This window comes from Tiliqua scincoides, chromosome 1 (genome assembly GCF_035046505.1).
Source record: "Tiliqua scincoides isolate rTilSci1 chromosome 1, rTilSci1.hap2, whole genome shotgun sequence".
NCBI classification, from domain to species: Eukaryota; Metazoa; Chordata; class Lepidosauria; order Squamata; family Scincidae; genus Tiliqua; species Tiliqua scincoides.
In genome coordinates, this window is record NC_089821.1 from 295,153,718 (window position 1) to 295,160,596 (window position 6,879).

General features: G+C 47.5%; 1 protein-coding gene across 1 annotated transcript in view; it reads right to left on the reverse strand.

The window, feature by feature from the left end:
- Positions 1–4,493, reverse strand: part of BTBD7 (BTB domain containing 7) — an 83,184-nt gene extending 78,691 nt beyond the window's left edge. The window contains exon 1 of the mRNA XM_066612200.1: positions 4,409–4,493. The gene's annotated coding sequence lies outside the window, so the exon portion shown is untranslated. The remainder of the gene's footprint in view (positions 1–4,408) is intronic.
- Between the last annotated feature and the right edge of the window lie 2,386 nt (positions 4,494–6,879).

Below are 6,879 nucleotides of genomic sequence, written 5' to 3' on the forward strand. Positions count from 1 at the left end.
CTTCGCCTTAGTACAGTACACTATGATAGTGTACTTGCCCCCAGGTGGAGAGAGAGTGAGCCAGCAGGGGGTTGTTGTCCAGGAGGTGGTTCCTCTCCCGGCCTGAAGCAGACACACTGCCTGACCAGACTCCAACAGCGTGGTCTTGGCCAGCCCATGAAAAAAGAGGCTCATCCGCAGACAGAAGAGCCCCAATCCTCAATGCTTGTTGGCTGGTGAGGAGGAGGAGGAGCCTCAGTCGCTGCTTCTGTCAAGCGCTACTGGGAAGCACCGGGAAGAAGTGTAAAGTCATGCACATTGGGGCAAAGAAACAAACTTTACATATAGGTTAATGGGTTCTGAGTTGTCTGAGACAGATCAGGAGAGAGATCTTGGGGTCCTTGTGAACAGCTCGATGAAAGTGCCGACCCAATGTGTGGTGGCAGTGAAGAAGGCCAATTCCATGCTTGGGATCATTAGGAAAGGCATTGAGAATAAGAGCTACTATTGTAATGTTGTTGTACAAATCGATGCTAAGTCCACACCTGGAGTATTGCGTCCAGTTCTGGTCGCCGCATATCAAAAAGGATAAGGCGCAAAAGAGAGCAACCAAAATGATTACTGGGCTGGGGCACCTTCCCTATGAGGAAAGGCTACAACGTTTGGGCCTCTTCAGTCTAGAAAACAGGCGTCTGAGGGGGGACATGATTGAGACATACAAAATCATGCAGGGGATGGACAGAGTGGATAAAGAGATGTTATTTTCCCTCTCACATAACACCAGAACCAGGGGACATCCATTAAAGTTGAGTGTTGGGAGAGTTAGGACAGACAGAAGAAAATATTTCTTTACCCAGCGTGTAATTAGTTTGTGAAAGTCCTTGCCAGAGCATGTAGTGATGGCATCTTGACTGGATGCCTTTAAGAGAGAACTGGACAAATTTCTGGAGGAAAAGTTCATTATGGGTTACAAGGTAGAGGTAGACTGCCTCTGATTGCCAGTTGCAGGGGAGGGCACCAGCACGCAGGTTGTGTCTGTTGTCTTGTGTGCTCCCTCAGGCATTTGGTGGGCCACTGTGAGATACAGGAAGCTGGACTAGATGGGCCCTTGGCCTGATCCAGCGGGGCTCTTCTTAAGGGGGCAGCATTTCATGCTGTGGCCCCAGGCAGCAGGGCAACCAGTACCACAAGTGACACTGTCACAAATGGGTTTATGGCACTGAATTCCCACCTAGGAAACAATCATAGTCTAGGTCAGTGCTACCCAAACTCCTACAAGGGAGTTGAGAGCAATGTAAATGTACGCAGGGGAGGGACTATACCAGCAATGCAATCACCAGGATCATACTGCTGCCAAGGATGGGCGGAGGATTTTTTTAGTCACCAGCCTCCAGCATCAGAGTCCTTGAAGTTCTGGGGGGCCCTCCACAGGGCTCACTGCACCTCCAAACATGTTAAAAATAGAAAAAATGGGCACTTCTGGTTTTTCAATGAAAACTAGAGGTGCCTATTTTTTCTATTCTTACATGTATGGAGATCATGCAAGCCCCGCAGAGGGCTTCCTGGACCCCAAAGAACCCCCAGGATTGCAGCACTGAAGGCTGGTGAGTAAAAAAAAACCCTTCCATCCCCTGTAGCAGCATGATCCTGGGGGTCCTTTGCTGCCTTCCCCCCCTCCTGGCCCCTTAAACGGACAGGGCAAGTGCTTCCCTGGCTGATGGGTCGTGACCCACCAGTTTGTGAACCACTGGTCTAAGTTAACAAATAAAAACTTCAAAGGAAAAAAAGTTACTAAATAAAAATAAAAGATTATTTCCATTTTAAAACAGACTTAGGTTGCAATTCTAACCTCACTTTCCTGGGAGTAGGACCAATTGAACACAATAGGACTTACTTCTAAGTAGACTTGATTGCTCAGTGGAAGGTGATGAGAGAATTTAGGTTTGCTCAGAATTCAAGTTCAAACTAAGTACTTTTAAATTAAATATATCAACATTCTAAAATATATACCTTAAAACTTTCCATATCATATGCATAATTACTACTAATAAATCTGCACTGCAAAAGAAATAAGAATTGCAGACAAAATAGAGGAATGTGTACTTCATATAGGTTTTTTTTTAATAATGAATAAAATCTGGCAATTGTTTTCAATATAGGTGGCAATGAAAAGTGCTAATGATTATCATGTTAGTCACCACATACCCTGAAAATAAAATAAAAAGTTACACCCAAATATCTGGTACAAGAGAAACAAACTATCACCATCTCCCATTCCAAAGGCCTCTACAGTTTACATTTCTGTATCCCAGTTCTCCTGGAAACTGACAGGTTAATAGCTTGCTTTCCTGTATTGCTTTTCATTCTGGAGAATCTCGGGGACAGCTTTCTTTTGATACAAATGAAAAAGTCTGTACAAAATGAGAACCTCTCCCTGAAATCTTGGTTACAGGAAGATATTGTGATTACATGATCACATAACACTCACCTTGTGAACAAACATGAGATTGATTCATAGATGAAGTGTACTTGTCAATAGAAAAATTGTCCTGAGACATGGGCTACAATGCATCTCACATGAAAAATTAGCTGAAGCCAAAGATCCTGAAACAATTGGACCTGCAGCACTGCACTGCCATGTACACTGTAGCTCAGCAAAGAAAGATGAGAATACCAGGTCAAATTAAGTCAAGGGAAATTTTCAGCAATCAACAGGATGGTGTTAATAGGGAATGGCCAAAGGGACTCGAAGGTACCCAATTGGCTGAAGAAGAATGGCAGATCTCCCACTGACCAGCAGTAAATAAAGTTTTCCCCATGCGAACATTACACTTTGGACTACAATTGATTACTATGTAGTGCATACTAAATGATTTCTCGCTACTTAACTTAGCAGTTCCTCTCTACTGAACTGTCTATTGATTCAACTGCTACTCAAATTTTTAACCAGCACTGCCTAAGGCAGCTTACAAACATAAAACTGACAAGTGTTACATAAAATAAGAGATGAACATTCCTCATCCATCCAAAATCATCATCCATCCTCATCCATCCTCATCAGCAACCAGATACACATTTGAACAGACCAGTCTTGCACTATCATCTAAACTTACTCAGGCAAATACACAAGGTGAGTCTTTCTGGGAAGGGAATACCCAGACCATGTTCAAGAATGAATAGTTATAACCACAGAGCTCCTTGCTTGCAAAACCATTAAGGTACCACATGAACAGGAAAAAAAACCAAACCCAGAGGATTCCCCTGGGAAATTAGCTACCCCTGCCAGGGATGTAATTGGTGCAAATCAGTTTCAAAGTAAAAACTGAATCAAGCACTGAACACTCTGCAATGTATTTTTTATTTTCCACAAGGCAGAACAGTGCATGTTCTGGTTTGCAGGTGAAAAAATGACTGAGAAGTAATGGCTTGCTAAGTGAAATCACAAAGAACAGAGCACATGGATACGATTGGCGGCGGCGGCAGCCTGATGTACTCATTCAGTATACAAGACCATTGCAAGTCACACTTCTTGCACTCCAACACAGACCCACAGCTTGAACCTTTGTCTGCCCTGACATCCTCACTCAGAACAAGGGCTCTTCCTGTGCCACATTATCAATACTATCATATACCTCCCTAACAGTGAATGGAACACTTTATAAGATCACTGCGCACCCTTTTGGGAAGGAGACAGCTCTCACTTTTCCTCTGGCACGCCAGCTCCATGAAGTCAAGGAGAAGTCGCTGCAAGTATAACTTGAACCCAGGTCCGAACCCCAAAGCACTCTGTACCCCCAAGGCAAAGGACGTAGTAACAAGGATGGGCATAACAAGGGACTGGGTGGGTGGGAAAAGGGGCATAACATGGCCAGTGGTGGCAAAGGAGAGGACAGGCTTGGGACGCATGAGGACAGGGTGGGCATGGGAAAGGGGGCAACATGGCCAGGGGTGGGGAGAGGACAGGCTTGGGAAAAGGGTGACAAAGTCAGTCCTCAGGTTGGTACAAAGTGGAGAGGCAAGTGCTGAGGAGGATTTGGGGTGTGGGGGGGGGTGAAGGGTGGCACCCAGTGAAACCAAGTGGCACCCATGTCACCCAAGTGGCACAAAAAACAAGCAGAAGGGCGGGTGCTGCTCCTGCTTCCCACAAGTGCAAGGGGGAAAGGGGGGGGCTAAGAAGTGGGCAGGTAGCCCCCAAGAGAGGAAGACACCCCTGAAGCCCCTACCCCAGGAACCCCGTCAGTGTGGGTCGCCCCAGCACCTTGTGGTGGGTCCCGAGGAAGGAGGGGGGACTGAGGGAGTCTCTGCGAGCCAAGCACTCCAGGGAGAGGGGAGGCAGTGGGGGGGTCCTGGTGCCCCACAGTGCTGGGGGTCGGCGAGGGGAGAAGGGGGGCTGCTCACTCTCCCTCCTGCCTTTCCCACCCCCACTCACCACGCAAGCCACCAGCCGCCTCGCCGGAAGCGCCATAGCCCCCCGCCAGGGCTGAGAACTCAGCGGCTCTCGCCACGACCCCCTCCTCGGTCTACTCCGGCCGCCGCCGCGGCCGCCATTTTGATCCAAGGCTCTGGCCAGACTCGTTCGGGCGGGCGGGGGGGGCGGCGGGGAGGAGGAGCGAGCGAGGGAGAGCAGGGCATGCGCAGTAGCTGCCGGGGCACGTGGTCTGGAGGGGGAGGGGTGGGTCAGCCCAGCAGGACTGCGGGGAAGAGCCAGGAAAGTTGCGGGGGGGGGGGGCCTGCCCCGCAGGCAGGAGTGCATTGGCCGGCCCTATGACCGTCTACTCGGAAGTAAGGCTGCAGCCCTGCCACACTTGCCTGGGAGTAAGCCCCATTGACTATACTGGGGCTTACTTCTGAGTAGACCTGCATAGGAGTGGGCTCTGAGGCTGCAGCCATGTCCACACTTACCTGGGAGTAAGCCCCATTGACTCAAATGGGACTTACTTCTGAGTAGACCTACATAGGAGTGGGTCTGAGGCTGCAGTCCTAGCCTAGGAGTAACCCCATTGACTGTAATGGGACTTACTTCTGAGTAGACAGGCATAGGATTGGGCTCTTAAGTCACCCAGCTCCCTAAGCCTGCATACCTGCACATGTACCTGGACTGAAGTCCTGCTGAACACACTGGAGGAGGGGGCTGATTTCCGAATAAACATACAGAAGGGATCAGCAGCTGTGAGCTCCAAGCTGTTTCACTAGTCCAACCTCCAAAAACTTCCTTTCACGCTTATTTGTTTAAAACTTTTATACCCCACCTTTCCCAAAGCTCCAGGTGGCTTGAATAGCTTAATAATAAAACACAACATAAAATTATAAACACTTAAAGATCATTTAAAACCAGCACAGCAAGTAATATAATAATTCTAAAAATCATCGGCTGTGACAAGTAAAAACAGCAATACACAACAAGCTAAACACATGTAAATACACAATAAAAAACAGGCTCCCAAAAGCTAAGGTGAATAAAAATGTTTTTAGGCCTCAGCAGAAACTCTCTATCAAAAGGGCAGATTTTGGGTGTTCTGGTAGTGAGTTCCATAAAGCTTCTTGTCTTTCAGGCCCCTTTCCTTCCCCCTCTTTTCCTAAGTACTGTATTATGACAGGTCTGGGGGGAAGAGGGAACGTACCTATTAAAACTCAATGGCCCCTGGAGAGTAATAATGAGCACCTGTGGGTTCATTCTATTCTAGCTGCCGTCATTCTCTGTCATTCCTTCAGATGCTGCCACTCCTCCCATCACACCTTCCTAGACTCTGTCATTTCACCAGAGAGATCCTTGTCTCTCCCACACAGGCAGGCAAGATGCTGTTCCACGAGTACTGCATTTCAAAGTCCAGTGTGTTTTTGCTGCCATAATTCCAGTTGCTCCACTCCATATGCTGCCCCTCCCTGTGGAACTCCGAGATGGTCCATCCATGAGGCCACCTGAGGCGTCCAACTCTCGGATCTGAAAAAGGAAGAGAGAGAAAGAGCAGAAGAGGAAGTGTGAAGGAGAGGAGAGGCAGGCAGCTTGCTTCTATTTAATTTCACACATACCACTCTTTGGCTGTTATTCCACTCTATGCCTTCATTCCATTCTACATAAGAACAATATTTTTCTACATAAGAACAAAGCATTTACATAGTGCTTTAGTGTTCAAAATCCTTCCCATTTATCTTGTTCTCTTTACAACAACCCTGTAAAGGGGTTATTATTCCCATATTGCAGGTAAGGAGCAGCAGGAGAGCTTGCCCAAAGCCACTGGGTGAGCACATGGCAGAGGTGAGGGTGAAGAACAAAGAGAGAGGAGAGTCACACACTTGTTCTCTTTAATAAAGCTGGGCTAACCTGATTTTTTGCCCTGATTCAGCAAGTGTGTAAATGGGATAGGGAGGACACTACAGCCCCAATCCAAAGAGCAGTTGTGTTTTAACGCCCTGTCTAAATTAACAGTTTAACCACATGGAGCTTTCAGTGGAGTGTGGGTAGGAGTCTGTTTATTACACTCCAGTAAAAATTTCAAAACATATTGTACTCTTGACTTTGGAGATACAAAAGGCATTGACTAGGAGGTGGTTGCTCTGAGCTTGTGGAATGCCCTCCCCATGGAAGTTTAGTTAGCAGTTATTCTGCAGTCCTCATTCAGCTTGGGGGGGGGGGAGGTTGATGATAGCTGCAGTGGTGGTGGAAACCAGAACTGTCCCCCCCCCAGCACCTGTCTGATGCCACCTCTCTCAAACCCTAGCTCTTCTCAAAGCTTAGCTCTTCCTATATATCTTTGGTAAGATCCTATACATCTATACTCAGAAGTAATCTACATAAGAACAGCCCCACTGGATCAGGCCATAGGCCCATCTAGTCCAGCTTCCTGTATCTCACAGCCTCAGGGAGCCCACCAAATGCCTCAGGGAGCACACCAGATAACA